This window comes from Anser brachyrhynchus, assembly GCF_964034855.1.
Source record: "Anser brachyrhynchus genome assembly, chromosome: 1".
Taxonomy (NCBI): domain Eukaryota; kingdom Metazoa; phylum Chordata; class Aves; order Anseriformes; family Anatidae; genus Anser; species Anser brachyrhynchus.
Genome location: NC_137694.1, coordinates 180,833,267 through 180,860,001, shown reverse-complemented (window position 1 = coordinate 180,860,001; position 26,735 = coordinate 180,833,267). Strand labels below are relative to the sequence as shown.

The 26,735-nt window shown below is 40.9% G+C and overlaps 1 protein-coding gene across 9 annotated transcripts in view; it reads left to right on the top strand.

The window, feature by feature from the left end:
• The first annotated feature begins 337 nt into the window (after window positions 1–337).
• The window catches only part of ENOX1 (ecto-NOX disulfide-thiol exchanger 1), a 358,808-nt gene continuing 332,410 nt past the window's right edge, over window positions 338–26,735 (top strand). For 6 of the 9 annotated variants that reach the window (XM_080592774.1, XM_080592773.1, XM_080592781.1 and 3 more), the window contains exon 1: window positions 338–738. The gene's annotated coding sequence lies outside the window, so the exon portion shown is untranslated. Of the gene's footprint in view, window positions 739–841; window positions 903–21,183; window positions 21,208–21,752; window positions 21,775–26,735 lie in introns of those variants that run through there. The other 3 variants (XM_080592778.1, XM_080592776.1, XM_080592777.1) reach the window with 3 other exon arrangements.

Genomic DNA, 26,735 nt, shown 5'->3' with positions numbered 1-26,735 from the left:
GTCCCCAGCCCCGTGTCCGACACCGGTACTTCTCGCAGGGGGCTTTCCGTAGGGCGCACCGGGAGCCCACCGGGTGGGATGCAGCTCCCTAAGCCGCGGCTGGGGCAGTTTGAGAGGAGGCTTGGGGGACAACTTGGGGCACCTCCCCCAGTTACCCTGGGTTCCCCGCTGCCGCTTCTTCCTCCTCCTCCTCCTCCTTCTCCTCCTCCTCCTCATCATCCTCTTCCTCCTCCTCCTCGGGGCTGCTCCCGCCGCCGGGCTCCGTGCTCCCCGCCCTCCTCACCGCCCACCCCCGGCCGCCTCCCCCCACTCCTCCTCCTCTTTCTTCCTCCTCCTCCTCATCCTCCGGGAGCCTTGCCTCCCCTGCACACCTGCCTTGCCATTTGTCGGCGGCTTCGCTAGGAGGGGAGAATTTTCCCTCGCTCCCTTGCAGCATCCCTCCCCGCCGCGCGCACACACACACACACACACACACACACACACCCGCACCCAGACAGACAGACAGACAGACAGACACACGGACACACCGCTCGCTCCCTTCCCTGTGCATCGGCGGCCGCCGCCTCCTCCCCGGCCCCCCGCTCCCCGCCGCCGCGGGGCGTCCTCCGCCCGCTGCAGCGCCGCCGGGGAGGGGAAGGGAAAGGAAAAAGGAAAGGAAAAAGGGAAAAAGGGGAGGGGAGGAAAGGAGAGGGGGCGGGCGGCGGCTCCCGCTGCTCCGCGGCCCCGCACCGGCAGCCGGTAGGTACGGGGAGGGCAGGGGGAGGGAGGGAAGGAGGGCGAGGGGAGCAGGGCGAGCCGCGCAGCCCCTGTCCCTGATCCCGGTCCCGGTCCCGATCCCGGTCCCGGTCCCGGCTCCGCTTCCCGGGGGCCGTGCACGGCCCCCCCGGCACCGGCTCTCCCCGGTGAGTCGGAAAGTTTGCTCTCCTGGGCGCCCGGCTTCGGCTCTTGTTTGGGGGCCGGCTGCTTTTGGGGTGTTCCCACACCCTCCCCCTGCCCTCCCCCCCCCCCCCCCCCCCCCCCGCGCTCCACTAGCGGGCCATTTATTTATATTTGTATATTTATTTATTTATCCTTTTTTTTTTTTTTTTTTTTTTTTTTTTGTAAATTGCAATTGCCGCCGCCCCCCACCGGGCTGGGCTGGGAACCCCCCTTTTGTCTCCCCCCCACACAGGGGAGCACCCTCCGGGCCCCGCAGCCCTGTCCTGCAGGGACCGGGGACCCTACAGAACCCGTGTCCCCCCTCGCAGAGCCCTGCTGGTGTCTGCGGGGAGCCAGGCGTCCCCAGCTGCGGCAAGGCAGCCCCCCCTGCAGCTCCCAGAGCGGTGGCGGCTCCGGGGGTGGCTGTCCCGTCGCTCTCCTCCTCTGTCCCCCCCGGTGCCCGAGCGAGCGGGGAGGAGGTGTCGGGGCGATGCTGCCCGCCCCAGCATCCCGGGGTGGCAGTGGGGTTACCCTAGGAGCTTCCCAGCCGGGGAAAAGCCGTATCCTACCCGGGATTGGCTGCGGGTCGTGTCCATCTCCCGTTGCTTTGATCTAATCTTGCTGTTGTCTGGGCTGCGAAAGAAGCTGCCTTGCCTTTTACTCCCGGTCTTTCATCCCCAGGGTGGTTTTGGAGAGGGCTGGTGGCCGTGAGGAAGGTTGGAGTCTGAGGGAGTCCATCCCTGGGCAGGGGAGGCGAGAAGCCTTGGTGTATTTTCTGTCTTGCCTGTTGTTACTTTTCTCTTTTTATCGCTGGAAGTTCTGCTGTAGCGTGTCAAGAGCTTTGATGCCTTTTGCAACGTGCCTCATTCATTTTTTTTCTTCCGGAATTTAAAACAGAATGATAAAATGCGTCGACAATAATAAATAAGTTGAAAGGACTTTGAAATAGCGCGTGTTGTGCATGGTGCGAAATCGCAGATATGCATAAAAGAGTAATAACTACTATGCAGGTTTTATTTGAAACCTCTTTCTGTAATGCATTGTACAGAAACCTCTCCATCTCCCTCTCAGCTTTTTAAGTGTGATTGTGTATTTTTTTGGTGTTGAGGTCTCCGCGTGTGCTGTGGGGATGCCTTCATAGAACCAAACAAATGTGGTGCCTAATAATGTGTTAATCTCTTGCTTCACAAAGATGCCTTGCTGTAAAAAAGAGGTGAAATGTGCTTTTGTGGCTTTCAATTCTAGATCTCTTTTCCTGATGTTTTCATTTATTTATTTATTTGCATTACAGCCAAAGGGGGGGAGCAAGGGGGGTAATTGTCTCAGACTCTTCTCTCTGTCCGAATGTGCAAAACCGATTACATAAAGAAATTAAAGCACCAAAACAACCCTCAGCTGAAATCTGGAAAAAATGACTCCAGTGTGTTTGCTTGGCGGCACCAGGCGTTCTGCAGCATGTGGTATTTACAGAACTTGCAGCGTACAGTAGCTCTCCCGTAGTAAGGGAACGTTTTGTGTCCTCGGAGGCGAGAGAGTCTCCGACAAGTCCACAAAACTATAGGTACAGTAAGGGAGCGGTGATGCACGTGCGAGTGTGTATGTACATAAATAGCACCGGGCTACCAGAGTTCATTTTTCCGGGATACTTTGTCTTCTTTCCCCTGAATTTTGAGGCTTTTATTTTTTTTTTTTTACAATTCGTCTCATTGCATACATGTGTTTTAATGTAAGTCTTAATCTCCGTGCAATGTAAAATAATCCGGCGATAGCTTCAGGAGACGCTCTCGCCAGGCAAACCAGGCAATAGATCATGAAATCAGACAATAGTATTTTGTTTCCTAGCAACCCCCTACTGTGAACAGAAAACAAAACGGTGGTGGATGCTTCCACATCATGAGAGCTGTGTGTCAAAACCCCGAAGTGGGCACAGAACTGCCAGCCGTGTAGTGAGATCCGCTCCTGTGCGTTTCGGCTGCTTTGTTAGGGTTTTCCTTTTGTGAGAAAGGGACTTGCCAGGCTAAATGCAGTTAAACGGTTAAAATTTCACGCTGCTTTCTTAGCTTGATAACAGTGTCTGTTAGAGAGAGGAGGGCACAAAGTGAGTAGTATTTGTAGATTTTTTTGCCAATGAGAGTGATTTGAAATGCCCTTTTTTATTGCTGGAATATTTCTAAATCTATACTGTTACTGACCTCAGAGAACCAGTTTTATGATCTACTGTGTCCAGTATGCAGGATCTCCTACTTAGTCTTGCTAATCATCTTTTAGCTTTGTGCTTTAAAACCATGTTTGTTAGAATGCATTAAAAAAAAATAAACAACCCCCTTGTCACTCACAGGAATGGGAAATAAAATCCAAAGCTCTGCTTTGCTACTTTTATGTTTTTGGCACCCAGTTCACCCCTTCAAAAGAGCTAAAGCTATCCCAGTGCAGCAGGACAGGGTCTGAAGCCATGATCTTTCTAAAAGCCCTTTTGATAATGCAGTAATTCCCTTAGTTAGTGTCTGAGCATTGAAATGGATTCTCGACCCTGGACCAGTCTCATATGCACTTTGTGCACTGCCATCTATCCGAAAAAATCCATTAGTGCAGGCTGTGGCTCTAACCCTGTATCTGTACTTACTGCCTATCGGGTTTCAGCTTTCCAGCAGGTGTTAGTGCTTAGAACCGCAGTGGGAAAAGGAGATGAGCAGTCACAGATGAGTAGTTGTATGTACAGTGGCGCAGAGGAGTTTCTACACTTCTGCCTCTTTGCCTCCTGCCCTTCCTTTATAGTAGAAAGTGGCAAAAAGTTGTTCAGAGTTTTACCTACGGGTCTTGGGTATCCAGCAGCATTTACAGTGGTTGTGCTGTAAATGAACACAGGGGTGATTTTCCTATTGGTTGCACCACTGAATCTGTGAACGTGAAGATATCATTTCCATCTTAGAAAACCTAAAATCACAAGATGTATTTGCTGTGGGGAAAACAGCAAATGTAATCCTTTAGTAATCATTAGTAAACAATGCTATTTGTGCTAGGTGTGGGAACTACATCTCTGAGTGGCTTTTGGGGTTTGTAGTGCTATTTAAGAGATACGACAGGTGTGATTATATATATTGTCTATATATATGATCATATATATTGTCTATAGGATTTTTAGGGCTCATTGTAACTACTGAGGGACAAAAGACTTAAAACAAATGTCACTTCAATAACAATGGTTGAAATGCAATGGTCAGGGAATATTATAATTCTGATAAATATCAATGAGCAGCTACTTTCTTATATACATTTGTAATTAAACATTTTAGTGCCATAGCATGTGTTGACAGTTTAGTTTAGAACACGTTAATTGAATTTTGGAAGGCTTTATGGTTGGAGAGGAAGTAGTCATTTTCCATTTTTTTCTTCGTCATTTCTTTCTCAGATGGCACTCCTCCCAAACCCAGAGACTTACAGTGGGGTAGTGCGCAGATTACTCTTGGTATGGCTGCCTAATTCCATTCCATGTAGCCCCTACCTGTTGTTACCAGGCAGCAGAATGAGGGAAGGCAAAAGAAGCAAAACAGTACAAATAAACAAAGCAAAACAAACCAAAAAATAATTAAGAGAAAGGTCATGAAGTAGTCTGCATGTAAACAATGGAAGACATTTGGAAGTGATTTTAAACACTCTCCACAAAATTCCTGTTATGCCAACTGCATTTGTTGTTTATCGACGTGAAATCTTACATCTGCTGTCATGTGGGTTGGAGACTGGTAGAAGTAGTCAACCCATGACCAAAACCAAAGACTGGTAACTTCTTGCCACTTCTCCCCCTTAAATCTTTCTTGGAGCAATGAGTTAAATCCATTTTATTTAAATGTGTTTAGTTAGAAAAGAATTAAGAAATTGACAGCTTTTTTCTCACCATTTAACTAAGCAATGATGGTAGTGGCTAACGAGCTAGCAGGGAACATGCTGCTTATCTTACTGAGATGCACGTGCGGCAAGTCTTTTTTAAACATTTTCACATGGCTTTTAAATTTTATTTTATCTTTTTCAGAGGGTACTGCAGTAACGAGAATGTAGAGTCACTGTGTGTTTAAATCCTAGAGGCTTAATGATTGTCGTACTGTAGGATATTTGCTTAAGTATTTATTTCCCTTTATTATTTTAAGAAAGGAACAAAAGCATGATGTCAGTTTTGGACTCTCGAGAAGCTTCATTTTTAAATCCTGTAACATGAAAGCATTGAGCTGTCAATTCTTGCCAAAGATGGAAAATAAATCATCCATGTGATTACAGAAACTGAGGATTTGGTTCAGCAAAGCATTGACTTGCATGCCTAACTTTTTTTTTTTTCTTTTTTAACATATGCTTAAGCTCATCTCTGCTTGCTGAGATCAATTGGATTTAAGCATGTGGTTAAAGTTAGGCATGTAATTAAATGCTTTGTTGAATAGGGGCCTCAAGCAAAACCTGTAACCTTTGAAACTAGCAACATCTTTGCTTTGGAGTAAACTGAAGTTAAGTAGAATTGTTACAGGATAGTAGAGCAAAGGGAACAAAGTTCATGAAAAGGCAGGCTCATAGGAGAGGAGGTCTCAAATTGGGAATTTACTGATGGATAATAGCAATGCTCGAAGTAATCTAGAATTAAGACCCAGCGGGAAGAAATACACAGGTTCGCAGTGTGACTTGATTACAGAACAGCACAGTTTGTAGTTGAGCTGACAACAAAAAGGTGCTATGCCAGTGAACAAAGAAGTGGGGTTCCTCAAATGTGTTGAGAGCTGCCCTGTGGAGAAGGACCTGGAGGTGTTGGCTCACGAGAAGCTCACCATGAGCCAGCAATGTGTGCTTGCAGCCCAGAAACCACCCATATCCTGAGCTGCATCAAAAGCAGCATGGCCAGCAGGGTGAGGGAGGTGATTGTCCCCCTCTGCTCTGCTCTCCTGAGACCCCACCTGGAGTGCTGCGTTCAGCTCTGGGGCCCTCAGCACAAGGATGTGGGGCTGTTAGAGCGGGTCCAGAGGAGGGCCATGAAGATGGTCAAGGGGCTGGAGCACCTCTCCTATGAAGACAGACAGGCTGAGAGAGTTGGGGTTGTTCAGCCTGGAGAAGAGAAGGCTCTAGGGAGACCTTACAGCGGCATTCCAGTACCTACAGGAAAGCTGGGGAGGGACTCTTTGTCAGGGGGTGGAGTGATAGGATGAGATGGAATGGTTTAATACTACAAGAGGGGAGATTTAGATTAGAAGTTTGGAAGGGACCTTAAAGGTTAGAGGTTAGGAGGAAATTCTTCCCTCAGAGGGTGCTGAGGCACTGGCACAGGTTGCCCAGGGAAACTGTGGATGCCCCATCCCTGGAGGTGTTCAAGGCCAGGCTGGATGGGGCTTTGGGCAACCTGGTGTGGTGGGAGATGTCCCTGCCCATGGCAGGGGGGTGGAACTGGGTGATCTTTAAGGTCCCTTCCTACCCAAAACCATTCTATGTTTCCTTTTTGTACGCATCTGCCACAAACACATCTGAAAACTGAATACCATATCAACAGGATGTTAAAGACTATTTCAGTAGAGCTCGAAGAAGAGCAACAAAATGATCAGATGTCCGAAGGAACTAGCTTGAGGGGAAATATTCAGAAATATATATATATTTAGCCTGGCACCAAATGTGAGTAGATTATTAAACTATATTGAGATTTCTGAAATGTATTACAGTCGAAGGAATCTATTTTTTTCAGTGCATTATGTGGGAGAAGAGAATCACAGAATGGTTTGGTCATCTAATCCCACCCTGCTGATGTGGTCAGGGTCATCATCCATTAGACCAGGCTGCTGAAAGCCCCGTACATCCCAACTTTGAAAACTTCCAGTGGTGGCTCATCCACAGCTTTTCTGGACAACCTGTTCCAGTGTCCTGTCATCCTCATAATGAAATAAAGGAAGAAAAAGCTTAAGTTGAATTCTGGGCAAAAGCATAATGATAGGAATATGTATTAGGGCCTGTATTAGCCTAGGTATAGTGAGAACCTCCCTTTCAGATGTTTAAAATAAGAGTTTTAGGCAAGTCCTTTCTGTAGGCAAGTCACTAAAATGTACTGGAGGAAGAGATTCTGCATTTTAAAGGTGTAGGAGTACAAGATCTAACAGCCCTTTTTCGTGTCTGTGGTTTGTTCTAGTTTGAGCTGAAGGTTACAGGAGAAACTAGGTCAGAACCTGGGCCAGCAATCCTTGACTTGATTTTTCTCAAGCTGGAGTATTTGTACCTTGGCAAAGCAGTTTCCAGTGCCAAGACAGTTGGGTTTTATGATTTTAAAAAAGCATGACTCAGAGCAGGGTCATCATATGGGCTCAGGTTGATCTAATGCTGGGATGATGGATATGCAAGGATTAGCTACAGTAGATTTTCTAGTAAACAACTCTTTTTTTTTTCTTTCTTTTTTTTTTTTCATTCGTTTGTTTTCCCTTTTGAAAACAGCGAGCATCTCAGGGTGGTATAGGGGGCACAGGGGTGACAGCTTCTGCAGCATTTTGTTTCTTCATATAATGAAGCTCACTGCCATCAGGTATGAATGATGAAGCAGTAGAACTTGCTAATTATCCCTTTGTGTCCCTCCCTGCCTCTGTACCCATTATGATCTCTTACCAGTTGTCTGCTGTGATCTGGCTAGTCTGTGTGCAGTGCAAGTCCAGATGACTACTGTCAGTGACTTGTTTTCTGGAAGAGGCCGTGAGAGGAGGACAGAAGCATGAATAATGTTTCTCAAGGTGTACTGCTTCAAATAGCTCCTTCATCCACTCAGTCTGGGTGAAAACAGACAGGCAAGATGCAGGTTCATGGTATAGTGGGTGTTTTCTCGAGGAACCCTTGCCTGGAATGATGCTATTACAATGGTTTCTTGTAATTTATTTTACTCTCAAGCATGTATTCAGGGGAAAAACAAACAAACAAACAAACAGTCAAACAAAAAACCATAGTGCAGTCTGGTATCATAGGGGAAAGTTTTCCAAAAGCCATGCAAATTGCAGGGGAGGAGGTGGATTTCCCTCTGCCATGTGTTGTGGATACCTGGCAGCCAACTGATTAAACAAGGTCTATTTTAGTAATCGTACGGTAAAAACAGGTGATTTGGGATAACCCTTCCATGCTGGATGGTGATTAAAACAGCAATTTTGCATGAGTGCCAAACTCAAGTGAAAGATGATCTGTGGCAGAGCTGTTTGGTGAGACTGGCTTTTGGTTTAAATACGTTTTGGTGCAAGAAAGCCATGTTACGAAGTTATAGAGGCCAGGTTTATGCTTCCTCTAGATTTCCTGTGAGCAGCGTAATATGAGAAAAAACATTGGTCTGTGAACAATGCACTCCTGGTACATCCCAGGTAACTTTAAAAAGAAATCCTTCAATGTGTAAACCAGGTTCAGCCATTGCTGGTCCTTGTCTCTGGGGGCTGGTTGATAGCGTTGGTGATGGAGGTCTGAGAAGAGGTTGAATGAAAATGGAAAAACGTTTTTTTTTTAGGGCAGAGCCTAAGGATTAGGGCTGAAGTTGTTGCCTATGCATTGCTGATATTAGAAGGGCAGTTTTTTTGATGGATGGATAATTTTTTTTGATGGATGGATAAGGTAGACAAAAATAACCTGTACAATTGAGTGGGTAAAGCTGTGGGTAGGTAGGTTAGTTTACTTAGGATTACTCCATATGTTAAGTGCTCTTCTTTGTAAGTGTGTGTAAGATCAGGCTTGTTGGATGGAATCCTTTTGGATGAAAGATGCTGTCAAAGTACAAGGTTATTATTCTGTCTGTTGTCCTTGCACAGAGGAGCTAGGTCAACAACTGTCTTAATTACAATTTGTTTATGTTAATAAATCTTTATTTTTTGTAATAGTTTAAATGAGACTTTAAAGCAGTTTCCTTTTTTTTTTTTTTTTGTTCCCCCCCCCCAGGTACATTTAAGATAGTGTTTAGGATGTGGGCTTTGGTATTCTAGATCTCATCAACAGAACAGTTCCTCTGTGACCAGAGTGGATAACACACAATTATTCTGGCATGACAGGTTGGCTTTATGTAGATTTTAAAGGAGTTTGTGCCCTATACACTGTGTAAAAAAGTTTCAGGACATAACAGGTGTGTCTGGGGTAGAATACGGTTAGAGTTTAACATCATTTTTTACAATTCTGTCTAGACTTACCCATACCTGTTAGCAAGCATTTTGACAGGGAAACAAAGAAATGAAATAGAAGTAGCTGATAAAGGCACGAGGTGCACTTAGGGAGGTGGAATGCAATAACTGGAGTGAGAGCACACTCTTAGAAGAGGTGCTGATACTTGTGCCCTTGTAAGAAGAGTCAAGAGGATTTTCAGTGATGACAAATAAGTTTGTTTCATCTGAAAGTAGCAGATTGCTTCCTTGTGTTTTGCTGGTCTGACATTCTGTGAAATTGTGTTATACCCTAATTTGGTGTCTCCTGTGCATATAGAATAAGAGCTTGCTATTGCTACCAAGTGAAGCAAACAGTTCCCTCACATTCTGCAGTGGTAGAGGCTTAGAGTTTGGTGGCAAAGATCCATGGATTAATCTCTTCTGATGACTTGCGGTGGATGTTGGCATTACTTCAGCACCAACTCAGAAGAAAGCATTTACTGAGTAAGTGATCCACTTAGTCACTTAGCTTATTGAGAATTTTCCATGGAGTTCTGACCCTTGCTTAGCAGTGAAGTTTGATGAGATCACAGCTCAGGGTAGTATGGTTATAGAAGCATCAAAAAAAAGTGTATGTCTATGGTCCTCTGCTGGCAGATAAGGATGGCAGGCACCTGGATGTGAACAAGCACTCTGTGTGGATTTACTAGCTGTAAAAGGGTGGTCTATTCAGGCATCCTCATGCCTCCTCTGCATGCAGGCATCTGGCTTCCACAGTCTTCAGGCAGAGTATAAACAGAGGTACTGTTGGCAGGCTGCTATGAATGAAAACTTAAAGGACTTGGAAAATAAGTTTGATTTAAAATCTTCATTATGTTGCCTTTCTGTTACTTGGCCCAAAATGAGCATCTCTTAGGTCAGTATCATTTTAACAAATGAAGGGGCCCTTGGTCAGTTTTTGGTTCAAGGTTATTCATATCTTAACACTGAGAGGAAATGCTGTTTATGCTGATGGCTCTTCTTCTGCAGTGTAATCTCCAATTTTGTATGAAGCAGATAGCAATTACCATTTTATTTCACTGACAGCCTGTGAGAGAGCACATGTTTTCAGTTCCTAGAGGGAGCTGGGCTAAACTTGAGCTGATACACTCCAGGTGAAAGGCTCCGTGTACTGTTGCCAATCTACTTAGCTATCCAGCTGCTTGCCAATTCTGTTAAAAGGTTAATGCTATTACAGAAAACATGTGAAACCAGGTGCAGTATGTGTGTCATTAGTTGGGTTTTACAGTTTTGTTTTCCATGTTGCATTTGTTAAACTTATGTATCATTTTGCAGAACATATGTAATGGGTAGTTAATATTGTTTTCTTTGCAAAATACAAGGCTGCAATTTTTGTTTGAGAAGGAAACTATTAACATTTTTTTTTTTAAGTGAAAGGTTGAAATTTGGAATTTCTTTTTATGTTTCTTGGGAAATACTAAGAGAGATTATGTAACTACATAAAATCTCTGGGGATACGGAAAGAGAAGTCTTGCTGATAATGAGAACGGAGTAGCTGCTTAATGTAATCCACCCTCCGTGGACAGTGGTGAGAAGGAAGCGAATGGAGTACTGCACAGTCAGAGTGGGTTTCATTAATTAGAATCTGGAAGTAGGCAGCACATCTGACAGTGCAGCTGTTTATAAGATTGCCAGTCTCTCATCTAGGTTTACCTTTTTCGTCATAAAGAAGTTGATTCTATTTGGTGCTGTATTCTACAAGGGAAATAGAATTGATAAAAGTAATATTTTTTTTCAGGCTCATATTGCCCAAGAATATAGGGAGTAGTATGAAGTGGTCAAACACTATAATCAAACAATTCTTCTATATCTAAGGTATAAGAGACATGAGAGTAGCTAGATGGAAAAGACTAGTGGCCATCTTGAAATCATGCAGAAAATCTATTTCTTCTGGTTCTTCAATGGCAAATGGGCTGCCAGATGGAACTGAAAATTGAATCAAAAGCAGAATATTGAGTTTGATAATACTGGAGATGAGATGCTCTGACACCCTTGCCGTCACTGAAATATAGCTGTGATGAGCACTGAAGTCACTGTTCTAGCTGTTTCGGTGGCTCTTCAACGTCACTTCGTTCTAGAGGAATCAGTTTGTCTTTGTCATCAGGGAGGACAAAGAGCAATAGCCATTCATGTCTTAAACACTAGGAAAATGAAGACTTAAAACTTGATGAGAAACTTTCTTTTGTGGTAACATTGCTGTCAGCATAACACAAAATGAGCAATACAGGGTGAGATATAAGCCTCTGTGTATTGCCCGTTTAAAGAGATTTAAATTCACTCGTTCACCGTTCAATGGATAAAGGAAAAAAGAAATGCAGAACTGAAAACCAAAGCCTAAAATAAACAGCACTTACATTAATGCAAGATGGTTCACTGGATATGAGAAATGTTCAGAGAGTAGCTATAAGCATCCATGCAAGGAAAGATGTGGGCCTTTGTAGCGCTATCAGTCATGTCTCTAAGGGATCCCATGGAATGACTGTATGACAAGGTGTTCTCTAAGTGCCTGAGGAGCAAGCGTAGCAGCCGCAGAAACAAAATGAAATGAGAACTTCTGAAGTAGGTTTGTCCTAATGCTGAGTTCATTCTTGGTGAGAAAGAACAGTCACCAGAACTAAGAGTTGGCTGGAGAAAAGGTTATTTATGGTCTCTTCCTTCAGTTTCTCTTGGTCATCCACTGCAGGGAAAGATCTTGCCTTTATTTTTGTCTCTACTCTGTGGTCCTCAATAATGCAGGTGTATTTAGAATGAAATTGAATATGTTTTTTGTATAAATTTTACACAGCAAGATAATCCCCAAGGAACCCAAAACCTTAGGAACACAACTAATGATGGTTTCAGAAGGATTTTGACCAACTGCAGCCTGATGACACTTCAGTTCAAGTGGAAATTTTCTTCCTTCAGCTTGCAAATAAATAACAGTCAATATCTGAGGGAAAAAACAAACAAACAAACAAACAAAAAACCAGTCCTCAGCAGCTATAGAAACTAGTTGATAGGATTAATGCTTTGAACGACAATGGAGAACAGGATGAAGTCTGACATACAAGGGGGGGGGGAAGTCTGTTTACAAACCCCACAATGAGTAAGGGTAATAGGCTGACTATGTTGCAAGAAAGAATGAGTTTATGAAAAATGTTCTAGTGGTAGAATGCCGAGGGGTACTGGAGTGGATTGTGTGAACGTTGTGGGGCCTGTATCTGTTGAGGTCTCTTAAGTGTGTTTTAGGTGTAACTGTGTTATCTTTGAAGGAGATAACTGACCCTGTCATGTAGCTGTTTCCAGCTCTATTTGTCTGTGATTCTTGCCAAGCCCTACGGTGAGTGGGATAAAAGGAAATGGGACAATCGGAAGGGGTGTGGTTTACAGCTTAAACTGTAATGCAGATGGTCAGTCTGTTTGTGTCAGAATAATGGATAATGTAGCAGGCACGTTATAGGAGATGCTGGAGGTTTAACATGGATACATTTCAGATCTGAAAGCGTTTTCTTTCCTGCCAAGCCCAATGTTGAGCGTTTTGCCATCCTGCACTGTTAGGCTCGAAACATTATGATAAATTCACTTTTTCATGATCCCTTGGTAACACAACTTGAGGTTCGGCCCCGGCTGGTATGGAAGTATCAAGAAGCTTAGGCAGAGAGAAAACTAACCTGTCTTCAAAAGGCTTATGTAGACATATCCCAGATTGCTAAAGCACAACTAAAAATAGACTGAGAGAGTGTTAGGCCAGACTATTTAGAGACTAGTGACTCAGTTACTACATTTTGGTGTATTTTCAGAGTTGCATGGTCTCAGTTTTGGACCAATGTGAAGGAATAATCTTGTTACAAAATGAATTGAGTAATGTGTGGTTTGTGTTTTACCTAGTAAAATCTTTATGGACTTCTTGGAGTATTTCCAACAGCTGTCTTTAGCTGGAGGAAGAAAGTTGCCTGAGTTCTGGGAAATGTGTGGGGAAAAGGCTGAGTAATGGAACCCAGTTTCAGCCTTTCTCCTGACTTCCACTCCATACTTAAAAGCAAAAGTAGCATACAGACCAATAAAAATAATAGAAGATGGTAGGACTACCAGAATAAGTAGATTTTTTATTTTTATTTTTTTTTACATTTTTTTCTGAGAATTTTGAACTCTCCTAGGAAACAAATGGTTTCCTGTCCATTATGTGTTGATGGAAATTACATACTTTTTATGCGAGCAATAAGTCAAATATTCTGTTAAGATTGATGGGGCCAGATTCTGATCTCCAGGGATTTAAATCTCAACTAATTCAAACTGGAGATATTCATGATTTACACTACAATAACAGATTACAATCTGGTTCTTATTCCTCAGGATTTTAATATGGTTATAAAAGAGATATTCATCTTCATTTTCTAAATGTCTAGCAAGTTACCTAATTAATCCAATATTGTCTTCATTCTGGAGGAGGTTGTTTAACTTGAATTTTGTTGTCAAATACCATACAGGCAAGCTCGTGTGGTGGTAACATTAACTAATGATAGAGTTATCCACATATACCGTTCTATCATTAACTTGAATTACAGTGTAACTCCAATTGTTTTCAGTAGAGAAAAAACACATTGCTGAACGGAAGAAAGCATGCTACTCTGCAGTCGCTATGCAATTAACTCATATAACCTCTGTGCTCGTCATGCTTTGTGTAAGATCCAGGGTGACCAGCTGTTAGGTCAGTTGTATGAGAACAAAGACCCTGGGGCATAGAAACAGTTTATTAGGATAATACTGTGGTGTGAAGATCAACTGTCACAGTAGCTGCTAATGACAGTGTGTCTCTATTTACTGTACACGGGCAGTAAATAAGAGTTGCCAGAGTTGAGATGTTTTGAATTCTGAAGGATGGGAAAGCATAACCAGATAAGTGGTAGTGGTGTGAGCTTGGAGCCAACCCTGCCTTGTTTTCTGCGGGTTCTTCTTCAGTGGCGATTCCTCTGTGCATTTTCTGATAGAAAACTGAATACCTACCTTTCAAACCTTGGGACATTAGTTATTTTTACCCCTCTTTCCAGCCACTTATTTTCAGAAAAATGAAGGGATTCTGCCCTCTTTCAGTTTTCGTTGATGTCTACCAATGACACCCAAAGTTACTGAGGAAAGGAGAAATAGATTAAGATGGGAAAGATAAAGCCATCCTTTAAGCTTTGTTCTCAGGAAGCAGGGCTAAAAGATCTTTTTCCTAGGCATTTCTCTTTTGAAATAGAAAAAAATAGAACAGTTGAACTGAATTCTTTCATCCATGTCAAGGAGTACAAAGTATGTTGTCACTTGCTGGTGTCTCTGTGTATTTGTCACTGGGAAGCCCACAGCTATGTGCTTTCCAAATGGTCTATGAAAAATGTGCATATAATCTGTTTAAAACAAAATATATCTCTTGCTTTTAACCATCAAAGCAAAATACAGCTGCTATGTTTTCTAGACCACTTGTTGCCCTTTGAGTGTGTACCATGGCAAGTCTGGTGTATTACTGCTGGCCATAGCAAGAGAAGCAAGCTCTTCCTCACAGTGACTCTAACTATTTTCTATGATTTTTTTTCTCCTAAAAAAACGTAGATAATGCATAAGTAAGTTTGAAAGAGTGTCCTATTTCAGCTTTACAAGAACATTGGATTTTTTTTTTCTCAAAAGCACAAAGAAAACTCCATGCTTAAGATTCAGTTTTGCAAACCCTTCCCCCTTCTTCAAACATTCATATGGAAATACACCATTAACTGTGAAATTCCCTAGCAACCTGAACAGCCTAGAAGAAGGGATCCAAAACCCAGCAATAGTCAATTCTCAAGAGAATTTGTACTATGCATTGTTAATATTCATTATATTATAATAAGTGATTTGAGAAATTCTATTCAGGGTCTCTCCTCTTTCTTTTTCTACACTGCAATGGTTGTTCTGCTGGAAAAGCACAAAATTCACTGCTGAAAACTGTGACCCAAAGCCCAAGCTTCTTTCTCATCAAATCTCTTGAAAATCTTCAGAAACACCGCTTAAAATTTTTCATTTGCTAATTGCTTTAATAGCCTCTAATTTTTTCCTGCTAAATTAGTCATTGTCAGCTGATAGAATTCTTACTTTATAACGTTAATGGTTTGATAACTTTGCTTAATGAGGAAATTCATAATTTCAGATACAAACTCACACTTTCAGATACATGGTGGCAGTAGTATGTGCTGCTACGTATAGAAAGTACTTTGACAGTTTTTGCACCTCTTAATCCTCTTAGCAAAAACTAGTCATCCTAAAAAATCCAGAGCTGATGTTATGTTACGCAGTGTCTCAGGTGTTAAAGCACTGAAAATCATCCAGGCATTGCTTCAGCTCAACCTTATTCCCAAGGGGACAAGAGAAGTTCTGGCCAAAAGTCCCGCTGCTTGACAGAGACAGGACTGCTCCCAGGGCTGTCAGCACTGAAGGGAGCTTCATTAGCTACTGAAATGGTTTGCACTTGCTTTTCTTCCAGCTCCGGCTTCCACTGTAATTTTTTTTGGGCGGGGGGGAGGAAGGAGGAATTTAGAGCTGTGTTGTGGTTCCTTTTATTTTTTTTTTAAGCTGTCCCTTCCATGTCTTCCATGTCTTCCTATCCCTTGTCTTCTCTCCTTTTATTTTTAACCCTTCTTTCTCCTGTCTCGTCTTTTTTTTTTTTTTTTTTTTTTAAACTGTGGCCTCCATTTCTTTTATATTTCAAACTTGCTATTTTCTTTTTAGATCACCATACATTTATTACTTCCCTATTCTTTGCTCCCTTCACCCTTTCTATTTTTGTTTTCCCACTTTCCTATGTTACAAGACTCTGTCAAAAAGATCCTAATAATTTTTTATTTTTATTTTTTCTACAGGGATAAGATTATAGAGCTTATTATTATTACTTTTATTTATTTATTTATTTATTTATTTATTTTTTATTCAATGTATGCACTTAATTTCTTGTTACTCTGAGGCTTAGAAACTTGAGCCTTTCTTTCAGGCGTGGAAGTTGTACTGTCTTGTTACCTGAGTTCCTTTCTCTCAAAAATATTTTTTTTTAGTACTAATTTCTGTTTGACTCCTTTCATTATATGAGATCAGTAGTATAATAGGCTACCTGCATCTATTATAATAATTTTGTACAGTTATCAGAATTTTCATGCGTTTGCTCAAAGAAAGGTGCTTATTTTTATGCAGGGATCCTTACTTTGAGGCAGTTGTTCCAAAGAAAGAAATATTTGTACCGTACAGTATCTTTAAGTAGCTTATATGTGGGTCAGTCACGTTGAGAAATGCAGTTATGTCACTAAGATCCATAATCTTAAATGTTCAAAAAACATACTTGCATGTCTTTAGATTCAAAATTTGAGTGTGAAATAGGTAGTACTATTGGCAAGCTAAATGAGTGGTGAGTCAAAGTAATTAAGGGAAAGTAAATAATCTCTTAGGTTCTCATTCCCCATGAAACTAATTTTGTATCTTAGCCTTCATGTATTTAAAAATAGTTCCCTGCTAATTCAAGATGCTTGTGTACTATGTGTGTGAAGAGCACTTCAGTTCTATTGAAAGGATGGCAGATTAGGGAGTTATTTTCAATGGTCTATTTTATTTTATTTTATTTTTTTATTTTTTAAGAGACCTTCATTTTGGCAATGCAAGTGAACAAACCTTGCTGTAACAACAGCTTGATGTGCATACAAGACAGCAGGTGATCAGCCAATAATCTTCTGATGGTTTATGACTGGAAAACCTTTGCTTTTGTCTTTAAAGGCATACAGATAGCAGTACTTTCTCTCCAAAGGTGGTTTTTTTCCCAGTCTAGTAAGCCATTCACTGTTCAGCCATATACGCTTTCCTGTTTTACCTCCAAGAAATCTGTTTCTTCTCAGTGACTCTACTGTTTGGAATACAGTTTATTCCTATTATTTTCTCAAGCTAATAAAACAGACCTTGTAAGACGGATGGAATGTATTAGAGAGGCTAAACTGCTCTGGAGCTGCCGTCTGCCCCGAATACTACTAACATGAGTCTGATGGGAGCCTGACAAGATTGCACTGTCAGCTCCATCGGTATCTCGAGTAGTTATCTTAAGAGGGCTAATATATGTTCATGACATGTCTCCAGGTTTACATGCTGAGGAAAATAAATCTCACATTTCTTTATTTCTACATACATCCTGCCCTTTAACACCTGAGGCTTTTTGTTGCCCTAAGAGGATTATGGCTATATTGCATATGCAGATTTCTTTCTCTTAGTCAGGTAGTGAAATGAGGCAGTAGGGTGCTGTGCGGAAATTTGTAGAGGGACTGGACAGACTCTGAACATGCAACACAGGTGTGCTAATTATGAGCTAGCACAGTGTGTGCCATCAGTGCAGCCCCTTGGGCCCTGAATTGCCTGCTCCAGGTGTCTGAATCTCTCCACTGAGTGTACAGGAACCCTACAATTGCAAGTTTAAGTCTCAGCAAAGTTGTATGTGTAAAGTAGACAGCCTGGATGTATCCCCCGTGCATCAGCTGAGGATGCCACGTATTGCTCGTTAAATAGGGATGCTGACCTGTTTGATAGTGAGTTTAGAGGAGCTGAAAATGGGGCTTTTTTTCCCAGATCCATGGCCTTTCAAGACAAGCTGGGAAAGCTCTTTTTGATGCAAGTTAACAGAGGATTTCTGGTTTATTAATTCATAAACCTGACCCTCATGCTAGTTTAGGAGGATTGAAAATTAGTGCTCGTGTCCTGCTGTCATCCTCATGCTCTCTGAAATCAATGAGGAGTTCTCTGCAGATAAATACAATGCTTGGCCAGAACCCTACAGATCTGGTAAAAGAAAACAACCACAACTAAACAACAACAACAAAAATCAGTTAGAGCAGGGTAAGCCTGTTCAATGTAAAAGGGAATTTTGTAACCTGCTATCTGCAGCAGAAAAGCTGCTTGTTATTAATCGATCAAATAAAATGTTGAAAATAATTTGAAAAATGACTTGAGGGAGGGAAAACCAGAATTAAGGAATATTAGTAGAAGGCTGATACTGTTTGTGAAATCAGGCTGTTCTTAAAGCTTTCATATGCTGTATATACTGTGTGGAAAAATAACTTTCCTTTTTTTATCCAGAGAGAAGCTGTGATTTTTATCTCAGTAATTGAAAATAATCTCTGAAGTTGCTTCTTAACTAAACTTGCATGAACTCCTTTTAAATCAGTTGTTATCTTTCAGTGAATTTCTCAATAAATGTTGCTGCCTTTACTTGGATGGCATGATCGTATATAGCAAATTAGGCTGAGCACGTTCTATTCATGACTCAAAATGTAGAGCATTTCTAGCTTAACTATGGTGGCATTTGTCAGTGGTGCTGTAGTTAAAGATGGTGGTTGGCATTTATTATAAATTGTATGTACTTGAATGGCTTAATTCTTGCTATGCAGAAGTCTGACTAGCTATCTACTCAGGATTTCTTTTCCTTTTATTAAAATTTTTGAAGGTAAAAAAAAAAGCACAATATTTTTGAGTTCTGAATGTCTTTGTTCATATCTGTTTGTCAATCAGCCTTTTTCTTACAAAAACGCTGTGCTTTTTTTCATTTCCAAACTTTTTGTTGTGCAACTTGTGATTACTGTTCAGTGACTTGCATCAGTCCCAGCACTTTGGGTTCCTTAAAGAAAGACATGCCCGTGAAAAGGGGGAAAGGAAACACAAAAACATATGGAATTATCTACATTGAGCAATCTGTGTGCAATGCTGTATGTGAGCAAAGACAAACTTCAGCTGTCTCAGTAAGTGCAACTAGGCAAAATTATTTTATGGACTTCTCACTTACCGGGGTTGTTGCCAGTTGAACTCCTCAGTTTCATGAACACTGAGCAATCCCTACAGATGTAACTTATTGGTAATATCTGTCATACGTGTGTTAACATAGACACAAACTTTTCCTTCATTTCCCACTGCATAATGACCAGTGCTAAGTCCAGGAGTACTTATTCCAAATTTTTAGAAGAGATGAAGAAAAACAAATGGATTCAACTGGACTGTGCTGTTGAAAATGCTACTAATCAGTTCTCTCAAAAAATGCACAGTGAGTACTTTTACGGAAATATTGATAGAAGTGGATTTTTTTTTAAGTGTCCCCTATGAAGAATTCTCTTTCTCTCTCTCTTTTATTTTTATTTATTTATTATTTATTGGCAAAAGGCATCATTTGATGTCTATTGAACGTAATGAGAGTTTTCCTAGTGACCTTCCAACGTCTGTTTTAAGGCTGCAGAGGCCTACGAAGTGGTAATGCTGAGAGATGTAATTAGCCCTATAAATCTCAGTGGGTCATTAATTCTAAATTTCAATAATGGAAAGACCAGGATGCATGTAACTGAAACAGAGTGACAAGCATAGTAGGAATATTTATGCAAGCATTGTCTTGTTTTGGTTTGTGTGGTAGTAGAAATTATACATAGTTTTGGCTTGGAAGCTTGCTTTCTAACTTAACATCAATTCACATGCATCACTGGTGTATTTCTAGAAAGTTATACATCTTTTTGAAGTGGCTGGGCTGTTTTTTGTTTTTGTTTCTTCTTCTTCTTTTTTTTTTTTTATATCAGGAGGTAATGTAACATGACTTGGAAAATATCTCTAATATGAATATAAAAGCCTCATCTCCCAACAGTTAACTGTATAAAAATATGTTTCAAAACATCATAGTATCTAACACTGTTGCACTTAATAAAGACAGCTCAAATTTTAAAGCACAAACAAGTTTTTGTTTGGTCTGTGCAGACTGGATCCCGAAGCGTGCTGGGTTTGTAGCTGTCACACAGGTACATCCCAAATGGGGGTGCGTGCTTTGGGGAATGCTATGAAACCACCATTTCTACATGTACTCAGTGAGGATTGCTGTCTAGTGTAAGCCTTGCCATTACTTGCTGTGAATAGAAAGGCTTTTCAGTGCATTCTCTTGAGAGGAGAAAGAAAAATATTGCTTGACTTTGGCTTAGTGAGAACTTGAATCTTGTTTCCTTCAGTCAGAAATTATTGTATTTTTTTTTCTTATTTCATGGTTTGAGGTGGAAGTGGTTGTTACTATATACGTGCATAAGCAAGAAGTTAAAAATGACCCCACTGAATGGCATAGATTTTGCCATATGTTATTTGATTGCCTGTTGTATGTCTGGTCCATCCTTTTGCACTTTCTCATGGTATGGATTTTACCCATCTTTGCTTCAGTCCCCTGCTAGGGATTGTTCAGACAAAAGATCTTTGCACTGTAACCCCAAGGCCAAAAGTATGAATGTATCACACCGTAGACAGAACACTGGGAGGAAATAGTTGAGATCTCTAGGGGGGAAGAAACACAAAACCACACAAAATCAGACTTAAAAATGAAACAGGCCATTTATGTGGGAAATCTTGAGTATTGGTATTCTCATGTAAACTGAAGTAGAAAGGGAAATGTTTGGTATCCCACAGTATTGTGCTATAACAACACATTCAGCTTTCTGAAACATGTATTTGTCATCATATCTGCCTCCACTTGTAACTGAAAAGATAAATCATAAAAACTTATTGCTTGGTCTCTGCCCTTTCTTTGCAAAGGTGCATACTGCCTTACTAATTCCGAGAGAATTGTTAGGGACTATCCCGGTAAATGTTTGTTAGGCACTTAGCAGCAACGGGGGCTCAGGTGGAAGGAAGAGAAAAGGCAGAGTTTGTGTGTGTGTTTTCCTCCATTCTTTAGGAAAGGAATTCAATTTCAGTGTAATCTGTAATTCTTCAGCAAAGCAATGACTTTGACTGCAACAGTATCTGAGTGTTTGTTTATTTATTTATTTTTGACCAGTGGATGCCATCAGCCTTCTACTGTATGTGAAATAGTTTTTTTTGTTTGTTTGTTTCTTTTTTTAATCTAACTGTAATCTTGTATTGGGGTCTATAAAAAACATCAGTGCTAATGAACAAAATAATACATGATTTACACAAATTGCGTAAGTTACAGCATGGCCCAAGAGTAGTATAAGGGGATCTGAAGTAGATTAACTGACTGGTTGTGAATTTCCACTGTAGGGAGCTCTATATGTGCTTTGACTACCTTCTGGGAGAAGAAAAATATGTCAGGACCTGGGCTCAGGAGAAAAAAAGTATCAGCATCTTCTCTGTAGTAAGTGAACCATCATGCCGTTCTTTGCAAAGAGTGATCAAATTCAGAGTAACAGAGGACAGGTCTGGTGTGATTGCAAAACAGATTGATCTTTGAGGAGCTCAAAGGAGCTCTCAGCTGCTCTGAGGGCTGCACCAAATATTCCCAAATAAAAGGTGTTAAGATGTTTGCTCTACGTACCTAAGTGGAACAGATTTGTAGTTTGTAGGTAGTACTTAATTTCGTATGATGCCATTTTTTGTGTGAGTTTAGCTGCCATCTCAAAATCTAGAATAAATAGGATTTTCCCTGAAAAGAAGCTTGTTTGGGGATAGTGAAGCTGTCTTTGTTTAGCTTTGTTTTTCTGCCACAGAATGTGCCACAGAACTCTTTTATGTATTTATTTTTTAAAGGTATGGTAGCATGGCAGTTAGTGTTGGAAAATATTCTCTATTTTTCTACATTTGAGCTTCCATTTCAGGAAGAACATGATCAGGACAAGAACATTTGCAGTATCACCACACTCCCTTGGGTTGTCGTTACAGTGACAGGAAGGAGATGTATTGTGAAACTTCACTTCAACACACCGTATGTGGTATCATTCCCTTAAATGATATGAATGGGGGAATCATCCCAGTGAATATCTGTTACGATCCTTTTGTCTGGAAAGGTTGTTCTTAATTGCTGTTTTTCGTTTTGGAGAGGATCTGTTCAAATATATCATGAGCATTCATTTTCCTCAGCCTTGTGTCTAGGGGCTTAAAAGTCACAACAAAAAGAGTGCACAGTAGAAAAGAACTGTTTGCACAATAGCAATTTTCAGTATTTCAAGCGAAGGAAGGAAAGAAGTCCATTTTCATATTCTTTTCCCATCTTCAGCTCTTTAATTAATGCTTCAAAATCTCTATTTCCTCCCTTCTATCTAAGAGGAACTTCCATTTAGTGAAAGCTGAGGAAATCTTGATATCGTCCATAAGAGCTTTGCAGTCCAAATGTTTCCCTCTGTTCTTTTTCTGTTTAAAATTTTTGTTGTCAATTTGTTTGGGTGTTTTGACTAAATCTTCAATGTTCTTTACATCAAAAATGATGGTGTTCCTTTCTGCAAGCTCTTAGAAAAACATATCCGAGGGGACTAAAAAATACGTAGCTGGTATTTTAAGACTGCTGTGATATTGTCATAAGAGTGTCATTCTGACTAGGTTTTGATTTCCAATCTCATTTGTTTGCCTGTACAAAGCGGTATGTCGTATACATATCACAGAAGATTATTGTGCCTCAATGCAGGGAAATTTCTTTCCAGAAAGAAGGGTAGCTCTTACTGTGGCATCTGATAGGAATTTTAGGCCAATTTAAAGTAAGGGGTAAAAAATTCCCTCATAAAGAACAGCATACTTGGCTTAATTTTATGTCATAATACTTCAGCATAATGCCATGGGAATTGTATGGAAAATTGAAAGTGGCATTATGTCTCCTAATTTGGGGAGGTTAAGTAAGAACTGAAGGGAAGACATGCCCTGGTTGTATTCGATTTCAAGGTTGGATTAGAACTACTGAGTGATGAGTTAGGCAAAATCTTTTTCTGTGTAAAGAAGCTGGAGATCTGCTGATGAAATCACTAGATCACTCCTGATGTTTCACCAAGTTTCTGTATTTATTTGGCCATTAACTGTTCAATACTCCTTCATCTTTGACGGAAATACCCAAGAATGAATTTTATGTTACAAGAAATGGAGAGGTTTTGCTGCTTGATCACTTTCCTGTTGATATAATCTCATGCCAAGAACACAAGCCTTTTTCATTTTGGAGTTGCTGATGTCTGGATTCACTGATGGACTCATTTGATTTTCAAAAGCTCCTTGAGAAAGGAGTCAGAGTTGGTTTGGAAATTGTATTTATGGAATCTCAATGTGCAGTTTATGAATTCTGGCTCAGTTGCTTTCTCACAGAATGCCTCAGGCGATAACGCTGTTGGGGCTCAGAGCAAGAGTGATAGATGACCATTAGCCTCGATGGCACCCACTGAAGTGGGAATAACTGGCACTGAAGTCTTAGGAAAAGAGGCTTCAGCCAAGTTACTCTGCAGGGAAAGCAGTGGAAACATTCACTATTTTTCCAGAAGCAGAACAAAGGAAGTTTATAAATGAGACCCTGGGGAGCTTGCTGAGCTTCAGAAGCTTGGCTGACTTTTGTAGGGAATAATGCTTTGCTTGACTGTCTGGCCTAGGAGGAAGGAAGTACTCTAAGTGGGTGATAAGGCAACAGCATGTGATTCAGTAGAGGAGTCTTGTTGGGAGAAAAGGATCCCGTATTCCTGTTAGTGTTCTGGCTTTAGCTGAAACATACTGCAGGAAAGGGAAGCGTAGAAGTATAAAGTCTAGGTAAGGTAAAACTGATTGAGTTGGCTCTGGACTATAAATCCTGACTGTCTGTGGAAGTGTGACCCTGGGAAAGACTGATTTAGCTGTCATGGGGTCTTTAGTATCCGCTTGCATCTGTGATTCATATTTCTTTGAAGAGATGAAGGACAGGAGGACTATCCCAAAACCATGTGCCACACAAACCAGGTGAAGAGCTAACACTACCTACCAAAGAGTGCTTAGGGACATCCTCACTGAATGCGTTGAGACCAGAGTGCACTCAGTTCCTGACTGTCTAGCTGGGAAACTCTGCCTGAGCTTATTGAAAATGTATGAAAATGTGTTGTCCAATTCAGATCAATTCCAATAGGCAAAGGTATGAAATTTTACTGTAAATTTTGTCTTTAATGACACAGATTGAGAATCAATGCTCATATTACCTAGTTCTGAATACCTGCTTCACCGAGAATTAGAATAAGCACTGTATGGATAACCCAAGGATATTCAAACCCAAAATAATATTTGTATTTGTCATACACTAAATGTAAATTTCAAACAAGTGGTCTACAGACCCTGTTAGTTTCTGCTGTGGTTTGGAGATCAGTAATCCTCTTTCAAGTGTGCATTTGCCAACAAGAAAGACTTCCTGTACTGTAGAATCCATCAGTCATCCACTTGTCTATCTGTAGTGTGCAGCAGAGCCAACAGGGCATGAAAATCTAGACTGCCATTTCTTGGAACTAGTGGAGATAGCAAAAGAGAGTGTATTTACTGAGCCTCTGTATGTGTGTGAGGATGTCATCCTTTCTTCTTTTTATTTTTTTAAAGCTGTCTTGTGTGTCAGTTTCTAAGATGTCTAGTAAACTACATGACCAAAACTGTTATGCGTCCTAGATAATGTTCATCTCTTTGATGTTGCTGAGAAAATAAGGAGGTAGTTTGGATCTTCGGGAAGCATAGCCTGAATTCATCCCAGCTAACACGTGAAGTGTTTAAGAAAGATACCTTTTTTTAGAAGTCACCCTAGTTTCCTTTGTATGGAGAGAGACAGATACCTTTCTAGATCTATATCTATAGGTATAGATTTCAATCTTAGCGTGGGTGACATCTTGACTACACAAACTGTAGGATGGTTATGTACTCAATTCGTGTCCTTCAGCTGAGATCAACAATTTAAGTGGAATATCTTTTTGCTACTGTGAGAGTGGTGAACAGCCCCTTCTTTTAAGCCTTTCATCACCAACTGTACGCCATTGTGGGATAATTTGAAAATAGATGGGATACTTGGACAAATGAGGTAGCAAATGATCAGCATCTAGGAGGTTCAGCTATCTTAACTTAAGGTGCAGAACATTGCCTCTGGGATACATCTTATGTGGCTGTTTAGGATTAAATTTGAAGGCAGTTTTCCCAGAGTCAGAAGTGAGTGAGCACTTTTTCTACCATGTACTTTGATAGCAGTTTCTGCTGTCCTACTTGCAAGTAGAGGAAAACATTTCTGGAAATGGGGCTCATCTTTTCCATTGATCTGGGAGGAGTGTAGAAAACTGAAAGGGACGTTGCAGAACTGGTGCTGGCAACCCGTCCTGGACTCAGTTAGCTCACTCAGGTGAGGTCCAGGCCACAGGGAGAATGGACTGGGACACCAGGTTGGGATCAGAGACTAACCAGGATCAGGCTTGGATTGTGCCTGTGGGTGGGCACTAAAGGAGCTTCCTCTTAACTCCAAGAAGACAGGTTATTCCTTAACTGCCTCATCTGTGTATTTTCTTTTGTTGTTTGGTTTCTGTCAGTGAGATATTGGTCTAGTCCCAGAAAGCAATTCTCATGAATTGGAAAATCTCTTTAAGAATCAGTATTAAGAAATGAAATGTTAAGCTCTATTCCAAAGTAAAATGATTGTTAGAAAGCTTTTTCTGTTTTCCCCTCCCATAAATCTCACTGTAAAGAAGTCACTATTTTTTAATGGTTGGGGCTTATAATTTTGTTTGATCCATTGTAGATGGTAGGATGCTGTCCGGCAGGGATGATCGTCCCAAGATGCTGACACACCATATTTCCTTGCTGATTCAGCACCAGCAAGAGTAGTTGTTGCCTTTAGGTGGGTTCAAGGGGAGCTATTTATTTCATCAAGCCATTTCTATAGGAAATTTAACAGGAACTGTATGAGTCAAAACTAGCATAATACCTTCTTAATTCCATAATGGCACTAAGAGGTATATGCATTAGCAGTGTTCTTGCTAGCTCACCCGATTTTCAATGTCTTTATTAGGTCTGAAAACTTTAATGTGTGCTTGTTTCAGTCTGTGTTCTGAGCCCCCCATATCTATTATGATCCGTGGAGGCTGTTAAAGCTTTACTTAGTTCCCGATATCATTCTCCATGTTATAATAACTTACTTTTTGGCTGAGGGCACTTCTGAGAACTAATCTGTGATGCGTTTACTTTGGCTGGAGGAGTTGAAATGCTTTAAAGAAAAAAAATTAAAAGCTCCCCAAATGTTTCTGCATTTTTCTTTCCTGCTCATATTATGCTAATCTGATTGTTTTTAATGTGAGGGCTTCTTTTGCCCTGGGTCCTATGTAATCTGCAGTGTCATAAAAGGTATAGCACTTTACGGCTAAGTAATGTAGACTGCCTTGTAACTTAGAAAATCTGAGGTTCTCAGTTGGAGTACTGTACTGCATATTCATATAAACATTTTTTCTCTTTCTTGAAATGTAAAAAGTCACCGTATTTGATGTCTAGGAGCTCCTACCAAGATGTCTGACTAAGAGGGTGTTTAAGCAAGCAGAAGCTCAAGAAGCACCACAAAATCTATTTGCATATCCAAAATTTCCTATGTTGGTTACTACCTTCAGGTAAACTAGCTATGTACCATTAGAATTAATTGTCCCATCTCTGCTTTCTCTTTCTGGGACAAAGAGATTAAGAAGCGGCAGTGAGATATTTGTCAGTGTTGGTGAAGTGTCATTTCTGTGTTCTGTGTTAGCTGAGTTCACAGAACTAGTTAGTTGCGTGCAGTGCAACAGTAGGTACTATTCCAGCCTATTTGTGGACTTCTCTTAGAAAAGACTGTTGTGGATGTTCACACTAATTCAAGGGGTGATACAGATCTGGCGTTGATTGTGTTTGAACAATTCTTGCATGGGTACCTAGAACTATATTTAAGTAATTTAAGTAGCCCTATTT